The 14,156-nt window shown below is 46.5% G+C and overlaps 1 protein-coding gene across 1 annotated transcript in view; it reads right to left on the reverse strand.

The window, feature by feature from the left end:
- Positions 1-14,156, reverse strand: part of SLC38A6 (solute carrier family 38 member 6) — a 211,651-nt gene that overhangs the window by 51,952 nt on the left and 145,543 nt on the right. The gene's annotated exons all lie outside the window — the stretch shown is intronic.

A 14,156-nucleotide genomic window follows, 5' to 3' on the forward strand; every position in this document is an offset into this window, starting at 1 on the left:
GGAAATGGAGGGACTATTCGCAGAAGTGGAGAGTCAGAGGGTAAACCTAACTGGAGTTAAAGAAACACAAACAAAACCCATCCCCTTTTCTGCCCCAACCTACCATGTGACTCTGAGGACATTGCTTACTGCAGTGACAGCATTTTAAACAGCCGCCCAGAGGGGTTTTAAATAGACTTGATGTAATTCAATGATTTATAGAGCAGGGGTTACCAAAATATTCAAGTTCTGAAATGCCCCCAAACCGAGACCATGGCCTCAGCGTTCCCCACTCTGAACCAAATAATTCTCTACTTTGGAGTGTGGTCTGTGTGGCTCTTTCAGAAAACTGTGGCTGCTTTGAATGAGGGGCCAGAAAAAGATAAACAGCCTCTGATGAATAGATACTTGCATTCATTTACACTCAGCTCATCCCAGGATCACTGGCAGGGAGATCCATGCTCAAAGCATGCGAAGAATAAGAAACTTTTCCAAAACATTTGTGTGTGTGTGCGCCTGAAGTGCTGGCCCGCTAGCTCAGAGCCCTAATCGGCAACTCCAATAGTTGGGTATTATTCTTCTATATAAAAACATACACTGCCTGTCTGCAGCAGCTCGGTCCACAGAAGGCACCGATCTCCAGGAAACAAGCCAGGCAATTTATTCTTTAACTGCATATCAAACCTAAATATTCAAGGAAATTGCAGGGGAATCGTCAAAGAAGGAAATCTGGTTAATGAAATGCCCCCAGACCTCTATTTTATAAAATATGCCACAATTATGTAAACATTTTACAGCCTTAATCAATATCCCCCTTAAAGGCAATGGTCTAAAAACGCACACAAGTTTGGAAATGGAGATCTTTTCCAATCTTCCATTACATTCTTTTTATTACCTTGGAGCAACCCTCCCTTTACTAATCCTTATGGCGCTCTCGGCCTCAGAGAGAATAACCTGAACCGAAGGCAGGTTTCAGAGAATTCTGACAGTTTTGTTTATGTCAAAAATAATGAAAGATGACAGGCTATCGCATTTAGACTTGTAACATGATCATTTGCTTTAGGACTCCCTGCTAAGATTAATTTGGAGACAGGGAAGAAGAGGGGGAAAGAGAAGGAGGAGGAAGTGGCGGGGGAGGAGAAGAGCTCTTAAACGCTCTCCCTAAAAGCAGGGAAGAGGGATGGGCCACTGGTAGGTGCTTTTTTTTTTTTTTTTTTGCGGTACGTGGGCCTCTCACTGTTGTGGCCTCTCCCGTTGCGGAGCACAGGCTCCGGACGCGCAGGCTCCGCGGCCATGGCTCACGGGCCCAGCCGCTCCGCGGCATGTGGGATCTTCCCGGACAGGGGCACAAACCCATGTCCCCTGAATCGGCAGGCGGACTCTCAACCACCGTGCCACCAGGGAAGCCCGGTAGGTGCTTTTTACTTAGCCCAAGGGGCAGGAGAAAACTGAGTGAATCTCTGTATGTGGGCTTTTACCTAATGTCCCTTATGTTCTCAATGTTTATTTTGCAGAAGAGCATTACACTGAGAAACAAGAGAAATCATCAATGATAATGCCTGGGGTATGGAAGAAACTGGTGAGAAAGGCCACCATCCACCTCACCACCACCATCACTACTGTCACCATCACTACTGTCACCATCACTACTGTCACCATCACCACTATCTCCATCATCACCACCACCACTTCCACCACCAACACCACCCCCCCCCCAGTAAGGAAGCATAATTTCTTTGGGGTAAACTTGTATACCCCAAAATAGTTACTTGCTCTCTTCCTCTCAATCCAAACCAATTAAACTATAGACTTCAACTTTTCTATTTTGCAAGAATTCCTTCTTATCCTCAAACTAAAGCCCTGACATACCAAAGGGAAAATGAAAAAGAGAGCTTCTTTTGTGAAATGTGCCCTGGCACTGGGATTGATAGTTGGAAGAAGCCAAGATAACACGGCCAGCAAGGACCTTCTCTGACAGATGGACTTGGGGAAAGTCATACAAGATTTTCTACTAACATACCTGCATGCAGAGACAAAACACTTAAAACCTTTAGCCTCACATAGAAATCAACATGCAAAGACCTCTTTTGAAAGAGATACAAAGGCAGTGGATCCAAGAATCCAATGAAGCTTTCATATCAAAGGCTGATTCCCACCAATTGGCTTCCTGAGACACTGGATTGAAAGGTTGTTTTGTTTTTGTTTTTGATTTTTAGGCTCAACAAGAGAAAGGAATACAAACACATCGCATACGTGTAGTACTTAGTTATTACTGCATGCCCGTGGGGGAGTGAGAGGAAAACGGAGACCTTTCTACTACCTATTTACCATCTCCATCCCTCCCCCCACCCCCTCCCAGACAGCCCATGTGTCTGATAATTCCACATTTATATGTGATCACATCCTGATATACTACCCTCACGTGCTTAATACCAGGAAATCCATTACTAACACACTGGTAATTGGTTCACATTACCAAACCGTACAAAACCAGAAGTGACTGGAACAGAGGTCTTAAACACCATCAGGATGCACCCTGTCTCTCACCTCTGCTTCTCTCAGCTGGTGTCTGTTTTGCTCTTCCAAACCCACTTTCCCCACGCCACTGGCTGTGAGTACTGAAAGCATTAGAATCACACTCATGGCCTCAGGAGCAGAAGGGAAAGGCTCTCCCTTTCTCCCCATACCAGCTTTAGTTTGGAAAAAAAAATCCTAGGGGAACGACTCGAACTGCCTTAGCTTGAATCATGGGCATATTTCTGCATCAATCCCTGGGGGCAGAGGTGGGCCACAATAATTGGCCCAGCTCATGGCAGATGCCCATCCCTCAATCCGTGATTGTGGCCAGAGAGGTGAAGTCCTATAAGCAAAAAGATGCTCAAATTTGAGCCCCATGGCTGTGTCAGGAGGAGGTGGAGGGGAGGAAAGTTTGGTCCCCCCAAAGAAGAGTAAGTAGAATAGCTGTAGTTACTAGGGCAATCACATATGAGTTACACAGCCACTTCAATTGGAGCCTACTGTGGAAGTGATCTGAAAAATCCAGAGTGATATAACTCAGCTGTGCAAATATTATTATTATGAAAAATACTTATTTTGGGCCCTGAAGACCTTGCCAATTCCAGAGACAGTTGTGGCAGAGATGTTGATAAGCTCTACTATAAAAGTACAAAAGGGCTTCCCTGGTGGCGCAGTGGTTGAGAGTCCGCCTGCCGATGCAGGAGACGCGGGTTCGTGCCCCGATTGGGAAGATCCCACATGCCGCAGAGCGGCTGGGCCCGTGAGCCATGGCCGCTGAGCCTGCGCGTCCGGAGCCTGTGCTCCGCAACGGGAGAGGCCACGGCAATGAGAGGCACGCGTACCGCAAAAAAAAAGTAAAAAAGAATCAAATTGTGGGGGAAGGAAGATGTTTATAATACAGATTCCTGGTCCCATCCCCAGAGATTCTGTTATATTTGGTGCCCAGGAATTTATATGTTTAAAGCCCCTTCCCCAGGGTAATTTGGACATATCGGGTTCACAGAGCATACTTTGAGAAACACTGGTCCAGAATCTTATTTGACTCCAAAACCCAAGATGAGCTGCATGGCCAGGTTCTAAGGAGAGTGAAAGTAGGCACAGCAGGAAGGTTCCATCCTTTACCAGCTATCTGAGTCTTCTTCTGCTGTTTCAGTTGCAGGTTGAAAAAACTACCTTCTCTTTCCCAATACTTTAATTCTAAAGTCTTTTCATCAGTCTCAAAACCCCAGGCATCTAGCTCCCAGCTGACCTACTGCCCCTTGTCTTCCTCCTGAGAGTGGATAGGATGGCATTCTATCCAGTTTTCCTTCGGGGCTGAAGTCTCATTCACCTTCCCCCTGCCCAGATGCTGAGGTACATCCGGAGAAGGCTCTCAGCTGGGTCCCTTTCCAACAACTACCCTTAGATTATACCTTGACTAAAGTCACATCCTCTGGCAGCAGCCTGCACCCATTGCCAGGTCAATACAGGGTATAAACAGGGCAACTCTGAAGGGCTATCCTAGCTCCAGAGCTGTCTATGGGATTAGCTGAGACTCAGTGATCACTACAGCCATCATTACAGTTTAATCCTCCATCTGCTTGGTCCTGCTTCTTCCACCCGCCCTCCACCCCACCCACACGTGTTGATCTTGAGTGTCCTCTGCAATAAACTTCCGCCAAGCAATTTCCATCTCAGAGTCTGTTTCCCTGGGACCCTGAACTAGAACCCACTCCAGCCCAAGTACCCCATCCTCCAAAATGCCGCTCACCTTCCTCTTATCAATAGTTACCTGTTCCTGTTTTCAAGTAATAAACTAGTTTAGCCACAAAGATGATGGGTTAATCTAGGAACCTACAGGTAATAAATTTGCAGTTCAGAAAAGCTTTCTGGAGAGACAGAGGGATTGCAGGGATGGACTTGCTGGGAAGAAAATGTGATACAAGGCATTCAAATCACCTCAAAGTTTAGGTCCTATCCATGTGTGAGCAACCGCTCTCCTAGGAGACCACAGGAGGCAGCACAGGCCCAGGAGGGAGGGAGGGAGGGAGGGAGTGAGTGAGTGTGTGCGTGAGAGTGTGTGCTTGGCAGGGGGCGGGGGGGGGGGGTAAAGGCAGGGAGCTTGTCGTTTCCTGGAAAGGACAGGGAGGGAGAGAGCCTCAGGGAACTGAGGACAGGCCAAGAACAAACTAACTCAGCTCTGAGAGGAAATGTGATGTACAGATGGGACATTAGCAAGGATTCTGGAGCCCTGGGGTCTAGTAGTGACTCTGCCAATTCTAGCAGTGTGCAAGGACCTCCATTTCTCTACCTGTGAAATGGGAACAATAATGACTGCCCAATTTCTCTCTCCCAGAATTCTCACGACAGTTAAGTGAGATAATGCACCCAGTCCTCATGGAGCAGCTCCTCTGCCCCTGGCCCTACATGCTCCACACCCCTGAACCCCACAGTCTCTTCCTGTCACTCCCCAAAACCACTGGGAGCAGGGACCCAGTACTTTCCAAAGTGCTTTCTTAATAATAGTCATGCTGTTTATTGAGCACTTACGGGGTACACTTTCTGCCAAAGGCTTCCATGACAGAGCAGGGAGCAAAGGGCCCCAACCCTGGAGAGCGTTTTCTCCATTTTCTAGAGAAGAAATGTAAGAATCAGAAAGTTTATCAACTTTCGCAGAGTCACACATCTAATAAGAGAGGGGGCTAGGGTCTGAGCCAGCTCCATCCGCTACCAAAGCTCTTTACCACCAGGCAAAACTGTCTGAAAAAAAGAAGGGATGATCCAGGTGACTGCTCACATTTCCCCTTACCCGTGGCATTTTAGGAGAAAAGTTCTGAGTAGCTAATGGAACTGGGTTTTCTCTAGGTTTGGAAAACGGGTTAAAAATGCGGGATCCCGTCCAAAACACACTAGTAACTTTTCCCTTTTGTTGCATTCCAAACACACATGTACTTCCCGCCTGCTGCAGAGGTTGTAACATCCTTGCAGAGGCTGCGGCTTATGACCTATCATCACCTTCAAGATCAGCCTGGAAAACAAGAAAAATATTATGTGAGAGGTTTTTCTCTCTTAAAGCCAGTCTTAGGGAACCAGCCATTTTCAAAGAAAAAGTAAGATTGTTGAAGGCCAATACACAGTGGGTTTATTTCAGCCCTATGTGATGCAATCATCATCATCATAATAATAATATATTTTTTTAAGTGTTGCTTAAGAAAAGCCTGAGAATTGGGAGTCGGTTGGCTTGGGTTTGAGAGCTGGTATGCAGCAAAACAGCCAGATATAGTTCTTTGGGGGAAAAGAAATCTTAAAAGAAAAGCAAAGATAAAAAAAAAAACAAACCTCCCTAGGTTTGGGAAAGGGCAATAAAGCAAATGAAGGTGTGTGGTACCATGCCAAGAGCAAAAGAATATTTCACTGAAACCACAGCCCCAGTCATATGTTATTACTTATGCTATGGTTGACAATGACTGGCACAGGGCATGAAATAATAATGTCTGGTGGATTTGGCATCGCTCTATGTTAACAGGAAACCGTGTTCTTTTGATTCCGTTGATTGGTTTCCTGCTGAAGGCCATCCATGACAGAGCAGGGAGTATATACAAGACTATTGTCCAATTTCCATTTTTCCCAGTGCCTCTTGCTTCTGGCAGGGGAAACTGGCAGCCTTCATTTGACATGATCAGGCCCCAGCCTTGCAATAATGCATGCGAGACTGGTTGTAAATGTTGCATTTAGCAGATTGGTTAGGAAGGAAGAAATCATTGAAATGCAGAAGCATACACATGTTCAAACAAGCACAGATGAAGCACCATTTGTTCCATGGCAAATGCATAGACTCCATTCATTCCCTGCCATCAACATCAAGGGGCCATGTCACAATGTAACAGAAGATCTGCCTCCCACAGAGACATGGAAACGTTTCAAAGGGATAGACCACCATGAGGGAGGAGAATGAGAATAGGTGGGGTTTGGCTAAGCCTGGGTCTCCTTCCTCCATGATTTCTAAGCCAGATCATCTGAAAAGTCACTGAAACCTTGGTCGAGCATAGCATGGTTGGGCCTAAGCCTGAGAAAACCTTTGTTGATTAGTCAGTATCCTATGCCAGGCCACATCCATGTGCATTCTCTGTGTTCTAGTAACATCACGGATAGAATTTTATATTTGTTGGATATCGTGCATATTTTTCATTGATTTGATTTCAGGATGGGATTGGGAGCAATTTTTGTTTTGGCTTTCTGTTATTTTAATAGCATGTCTGTAATAAAATAATTCTCTTTAAAATGATGAAGGAAGAGAATTCATGTTAATAATGGGCTTCAGCTGGACCCTGGTAAGGCAACATGCCAGCTACCAGGACATCTCCATCCCAAGCATCCCTCTCTGCCCCTCATCAACCACCTGGCCGCCAGCTGGGATGGGGATGCTCTCCTCTTTAACCAGAGATGTGATGAGCTCTGGAGGCTCATCATGAATGTCTCTTGTAACTCTGTTCACTGACCTGGGCTGTTAGCACATCAAACGCTCCGTCTTCTGTTTCAAGGCACAGTAATAGTAACAGCAACAATAAGAATTTATTTCATTTCCAGGTAAGAACGCGTAGGTCACACAACATATACAGGAGTAAATTACAGGAATTTAGTCAGTCACAGATTCTCCTTGGTGTAGCTTAATTCATACCTTTGGACTGCCCCCCAGCTAAGAGATCCTACTGAGTCCCTGATCTATGAAACCCAAATCCTTTTGGCCAAAGCTGTAAGTACATCTCCACTCCCCCTGAGTACACATGTGCACATCACGCACACATGCGTGTGCACACACATCCACCCATGCAGAGTTCTAGGTCAAAACCAAACCCGCGGCAGCCATCAGAGCTCTGATCTGGCCACTCCCTTGCTGACCCTGATGGGTGGCCTGGGAACACTAAGGGTGGATAGGGCCAGATGAACAGAAAGAGATGAGACCACGCCAACAGGATGAAGCTTCTTGGGAACGTACAGGAACAGAAGGGAGCCCCGAGCCGGCGCTCTCTTGTCTACTGTGGGGGGTGTGGGGAATGAGGGCAGAACTTTGAGGGAGTCACCTGGAGGACAGAGATGAAGAAGAGAGTTGCTGGGAAGAGCTAGGTGGGGCTGCACCTCCATTGCCTCTGGACACTAAGAGCCAGTGCTGGAGCGGGTCCCAGTTCTCTTTTTCTTAGTATTACTCACTCCTCCCGCTTAAGCCTCAGTCAGCCTTTAGCTGAAGCCTTCATGCTGCTGCCTCTCTCCTTCCATCTTTCTTTTACTCTCCCCTCCGCGCCCCCTTCGCCCTCTGCTTGTTGTCATATTCTGCTCTCTGCCTTTCATAAAGACTTGGCTGCAAGCTGTGTGTCCGGGATGGAGGGGTGTGCAGCGGTCCCTGGAGGTCAGTTGGGAGGACAGATGCAGAAGGGTGAGTCAGAAGGTAGGGTCCAGGGAGCAGCCAGACAGCCAGGGGTGTGGGGAGGCGGTGGGGGGCGTCAGTGAGCTCTGACCTGGGTTTAGCGAATGCAAGGCACCAGTGAGGCAAAAGTGGCAGCCAGACAGCCGTCCAGTCCTTCCTTCAGATCCTCCCAGCCTCCCTCAGCCGGGGTCACTCAGGTTGCAGGAAGTATCTTAATCCTTCGCTGTCTGGCTTCTTCAAGGTTCTGTGAGTTGCTGGGCTCCTGGCCGCTCACTGCAGCCCCTGTCTTCGGTTTCTTCCCAGTCTTCTCTGGTACCCACCCTCTGCCTAAGCCTGCCTGTTCCATTCATGACTGAGAACCCTTCCCTGGGTCTCCTGATGTTCCATTCTCTGTCCACCCAGCCAGGGGGACTGCCTGCCTCTCCAGAGCCAGTTAGTGGCAAGTCTGGATGGGACCCCGGCTCTCTGGATCCTGGCCTTTCGCTCTCTCTGCTTCTTAGTATCGCCTCCCTTTACCGCCCAAACTGCTGCTTGGTGGCTACGAATGGTCATTTTGTAGGAAATAGCCTCAGAACCATTCATCTCAGTCAGGCAGAAGTGAAGCTAATTTACTGCAAAGTGTCTTCTGTTTGTTTGGTTTGGTTTGGTTTTTCTGCTGGTGGTTTGGAATCCTACTGGACTTGGGACATTGCTTTTCCTGTCTCCAGATATACAATGATTTAACTGAGATTTACATTAAGAAAGCTCGGAACCTCAGATGAGGCTTCAAACACACATACTAAGGAGGATTGAAGATTTCAAGGGGCCCCTTTGAAATCCCAGTCAGCTCCAAACCCCTGCTGGTTCTTCCAGGGATGGGATCCCAGGTATGGGGCTGGGCATCTATAGGAGCCCAGACCCCAGACAAACCTTTGAACAGCTGAAGCACAGCACCCTTGACAGGGGCTTTCATACCCCTTCCCCTCACGCAAAGTGCACATGCTTGCAGCATCCTGGAGGAACATTCTGAATGCATTTCTGTTAATTAGTCAAAAGGGCAGGATTGAAAGATGCTGTTTTATTCGCTTTGTTGTCTTTCTCTTCCACTGAGGTCAACACCGCCAGGCAGACTTTGTGTTTTCTCAGCGCCTAGAACTGAATCTGGAACATCAAAGGCACTCGGCAAGTATTTGTGAAATAAAGGAGCGAATGATGGCTCCATCTCTTACATTCTGAATTTCTGTAATCACAATAAGAGACAAAGGCCGGAGTCCATCGGTGCTGCCCCCATCCTTTCATCACCAGAGAGAGACCCCCAATTCTACCGATTCCACTGGGAGATGATTCCTACCTCCTCAATGTCCTTCCTTTCCTGGCTTGTTTTTCTTTCCATTCTTGCATGTCCCCAGCTCTCCTGCTAGTAACACATGTGACCCTGTTTCCTCTGATGTTTCCAAACCACCATCCATGCCATTTTCCCTTCAGTTTGTATCTGGTGAAAAAAAAAAATTTCCTCCCAGAAATGTGACTCAGAGATAATCAACATAAATGTCATGCAAGGCCATGGGGAATTTCTCAGCCATGAGTCACATCCCTTCTGCTGAGAACCTGGGTTTTAGTCAAGGCAGAAAGTTTGAAAACCAAGCCCTGGAGACACCCCCTTCCTCCTCAGCCCCATGCCCATTGGCTGCAGGAATCTCTCCTTGTCACTCCCATTGCTGCCCTTGGACACATCAGGTGAAGCCTCAGGCTCCCTTCCTTTCCCAGCCAGCATTCGTGCCTTCCCGGCAGGAAGGCCAGCTGCTCCGCCTCTCCAGCAGCTGCGGTTGCCACTGCCCACAGAGGACAGGGAGGCATAACCCAGTGCGGGCTCAGGGCCAGGGCACCTCAAATTCCCACTCCATCTGGAAACAGGACATGAAAGACACAGGTTGGGAAGGAGCCGTGGCCACCAAATTCAAAAGCTGCATTCATAAATTTAAAAAAAATTTTTTTTCCAGCGTTTAGATTGCTCCGCTTTCCTTATTCTTTTTCTTTTTCTCTCAAATTTGTAGAATAGGTCCCAACACATGAATCTGAAACAAGAAGGAAAGGAAGGGAGGAAGGGAGGAAGGAAAGAAGGAAGGAAGGGAGGGAGGGAGGAAGGGAAGGGGGAGGAAGGAACGAAGGAAGGAAAGAAGGAAGGAAGGGAAGGGGGAGGAAGAGGGGAGGGAGGGAGGAAGGGAAGAGGGAGGGAGGAAGGGAATGGGGAGGGAGGGAGGGAAGAGAGATGGAGGGAGGGAGGAAGGGAGGAAGGAAGGAAGGAAATATAAAAGTCATCAAAACACACAGGAAGGTGACATCCAGGCATATGCTATCTAAATAGAAGGGAACTAAGACTGCACTCACACGTGAAAGGCAGTGACAAGTTGAGAAATTGTTTTCCAGGTCATGGGAAGGTCACTGACAAGTTTCCTGGTCTCCAGTAAGTAGAAAAATGATTGAGGCTTGACTAATATTGCGTGGACAACCTTGAACAGGGGGAGCAGGACAGCATGGGGTGAACTGCACAGGCTGGGAGCCAGGTAGTTCCTGGGTTCAAATTGTAAGAAGCAAATGAAAGAAACCACATGAAAAGAATGATCCTGCCACATTAATAGGTCTTCCACAAGTAACTGGTGGAATGAATGAATGAATGAGCAGGTGACTACTCCTCACGCTCCTGGGGCACCAGGAGGTGCTCATGTAATAGCAGCAGAGGCGGCGGCAGCAGCAGCAGTGATCTCCCCTGAGCTCATTGTTGAAAACCATGGGGATCCCTTTCTGTCACTGAGCTGGGGTTTAACTGAGAGCAGTCAGGACACCAGAGGGCAAGAGGAAAATGAAGCTCAGCTACACCCAGAGCATCTCTTCCCCCGGAGAGCAAGGCTGGTGATGGCCACATCACCATGGTACTGACAGGGACAGCAAAGGGGCACTGTCTTCAGAAAAGGCAATGTCTAAGTGGGTGCAAACCGAGTCAGAACCCCTCCAAAGATCCCAAAGGGGTCTTTGTTCTGCCTGGGGACTTTCTTGTCTAGCACTCATGGGTCGAAAGAGCTATCTCCTTTATCCTGTTTCTGCATCACTGCTCAATACCAGCAGAACCTCCAATTTCAAGAGCAAACCTTAAAATTTAGGGTGCCTTCTATCTGAAGTTGGTTAATTTATAAGTCAAAATGTGGCAGAAAGTTTCCCAGAGCTGGGAGAGAATCTGAACATTATCCAGGCTACCCTGCATTAGCCAAGACCCTGCATTACTCGAAAAACCCATCTCAAACTACTTTACGCCAAGAAGAACATTTCCTGGCTCACGAAACCAAACTTCCAGAAGCTTTAGGAACTGGTAGGACCAGGAACTTAAAAAATCGTCAGAACTCATATCTTAACTTCTGGCAGTTCCAGGCTCATATCCAAGCTCTGAGATGTTCCAGCTTCAGTTTCTTCATCTGTATAATTGGAATATTAACTTTCCTGTCTACCTCACATCATTATTATAGTGATCAAGTGAGAAAATACATGAGCAGAGGTACCATATATAGTCTGGGATAACACTTGTTTTGAAAATGCAAATTTATTCCAGTGAGGTTAATATATTATGGGATAATTTGAGCATAATGCAGATTTCTCACAGGCAATTTTTGTCTGTGAGAAAAACTAGGTTAACATAGAAAACGGCACCCAGCTGAACTGAGTCTTGTAGGAATTCACAGGACGCACCCAGGCACACACTTCACACATCTACCCCCTAACTTGAAGCTGTGTTGTCCTACCCACCCTACTCATCCTAACCAAGTGTGTTGTCCTCCAAGGTTGTGTTTTGCTATTCTTTCACAGTTGTGAGCTTTTCTATATTTGAAAAGAAAAAAAAAAAAACTCATTCAACACTTGAAATATATCTGAGAATCCTGGTTCAAAAACACCAAACAGGTCATGAGAAAGGAAAGCACAGTGTATTGAGGAGAAGCTTGAAGTGAGAAAGCATTTTTAAAGAATCAAGAGAACACGTGACATTTCCCAAACAACGGCATGAAAGAATCCGCAATGCCGCGACGAGAAAAGAAACATCTATGGATGGAACTCTAAGTGCTGAGAAATCGGTAAGCATAAGGACTGAAGAAATGGAAGAGGTGGAAAGATGAGCACTGTTGAGACTGAAAACCAAAGGGTGAAAAATGGGGCACGACCTTTCTCACAAAGAGAACACACTATTTGTATACAAAGATCTTCATGGAAAATGCCCTATTCTGCAGAGGTGGTACCTTCTAGTACTACGAGGGGCTAGTTGGGTGGTTTCAAACATGGCTACAATTTCCCAACCTTCAGCTGTTGGACTAAGCGCCAAGTGCAGATGAGAAAGCTGTGAAAGACTTTCCAGCAGAGACACAGAAGTTAACTGAAAAAGACCATATATGGATTTAAATTTTCAATTTTGATGAAGACGGTATCTATTATACCATAGTATAAATGCATACTTCAAAGGGCCTATATTTCAAAGACAGACAAACAAGCTCCAGGATTTTAGGCCTGCAAATTTTGATTACCATCCTTCTATCATTTTATGATAACTCGCAAGCTGCAAAGCCCACTTCCACAGACAACTTCAGGTCCTTTTCAATATAAAGTACCATATTTATTGTAGTATTTATATATTTCTCAATCATTTAACATGTATGAGACAGTGCCACCGTTTTTATTAGATTCCTATCTCTTTTCTTTAATGTCACTGACAAAGCTTTCAGGCATTGCACCCTTGGCTCCATTTTCGCTAAGCCCTGCAGTTTTTATTGTGCGATTTTGCATAGTGAGGTGAGTTTTAGGAATGCGTGTGTTGTGGTATAGCAAAACTGACTGTACTGTAATGAAATATATAAATGTTCTGGGATGTTACTATCTGGATCTTTTAATTCCCACTCAACCATTGTTTGGCTACTACAGGCTACAGGTGTGAACCCCTGAGTTAAACTTGTCTCTCCCATCTTGGACCCCAGGACCAGAACCTCCCAAGATCCACTTCATTCCTTGAGGTCCTCAGGGCTGAACCACAAGTCTTGACAACCTTACACCGTGCAGCTTCTTTTCGAAGGACTCTCCAGAAATACCATTTGTCCTCCGGCAGCATGTTCTTTCATCTCTGACTCCATCAATCTTATTCTTTCTTTCTGAGGCTACCTGCTAGAAGTGTTGTATGTCCGTGTGGTTCCTATTATTTGCTTTCCATTGAACAAGCACCTCTTCACCCTCTCCATTATCAAGCAGTGCTGGCTGAGCCGTCAGGACTGAATAAAAGCTGGCGTCCTTCCTGGGTGATCAAGGGAGCAACCCTTGAAAGCTAGCATAGTGCTTATGTGACACAGACACACATTTTCAGAAGGAGCCTGGGTTATGGGCTGGGCATCCTCCAGACTGTCCTTGGCCTGTTCAGAAAGGCTTGGCTCTTCCGCGGGGCTCTGCAAACCTGTCTCTGCAAAAACAACCGAGACCAGCCCTGCAGGAGGCGAGGGGAACGGGATGGAAATCAGACCCATGGCCACCTAGAAAACCACATTTCAACCGCTGCCATTTGTGAAACGCTTTTCCTGGGGAATTTTATTATTCTTTCCTGACTACCTAACACATGTCAGAGTTTGGAGAGTTAAGGAAATCCCCCACTGTGTAAGCTTTATTTTACTTTAAAAAGTGAGTTTCTAGCCCTTCCTGTTTCTAAACTCCAGTAGCTTTGTCTACATAAGAATGCCACTGTGCAGCTCAGCTAAGACAACCCCAGAATGAAAGGTGTAAATTATGTCACTCCAATGAGGCAGAAACTTCAAAACTGTTTTAGTACGAAAGGTGGAGATCAATAGAATCCTTCTGAAATCTGACTTGCTTTAATCCCTTAGTTCAGCTGAGTTGCGTGTGGTTTAGGAGTGGTTTTCAAGGGGATAACATTGAACTTGACTAGCAATTAGGAGAATTGCTTTTGATTCAGAATTCATCTCCTGACCTCTTGACATGTGGATACTTCAGTTCTAACTCACAGACCACAATAACGTAATACCAAACTGTATCTACCGCCAAAGTGAACAAGGTAGCGTTTACAGCCTGAAGGAAGGCTGCGTGTTAGGAAGGGTGTTTGTGCAGAAACATTGGAATTAGAAGTTCATTGCTTTTAAAGCAAGGTCAGACATCTACACTGAAGGTCAGGGATTTGCCTGGGAACATCCCTGCTTGGAAAGAAGGTAGAGTCTGTAGTGCCAGGTTGCGTGGGTTTGATTCTCGG

Source organism: Lagenorhynchus albirostris, chromosome 1 (assembly GCF_949774975.1).
Source record: "Lagenorhynchus albirostris chromosome 1, mLagAlb1.1, whole genome shotgun sequence".
In the NCBI taxonomy this organism is placed as follows: Eukaryota; Metazoa; Chordata; class Mammalia; order Artiodactyla; family Delphinidae; genus Lagenorhynchus; species Lagenorhynchus albirostris.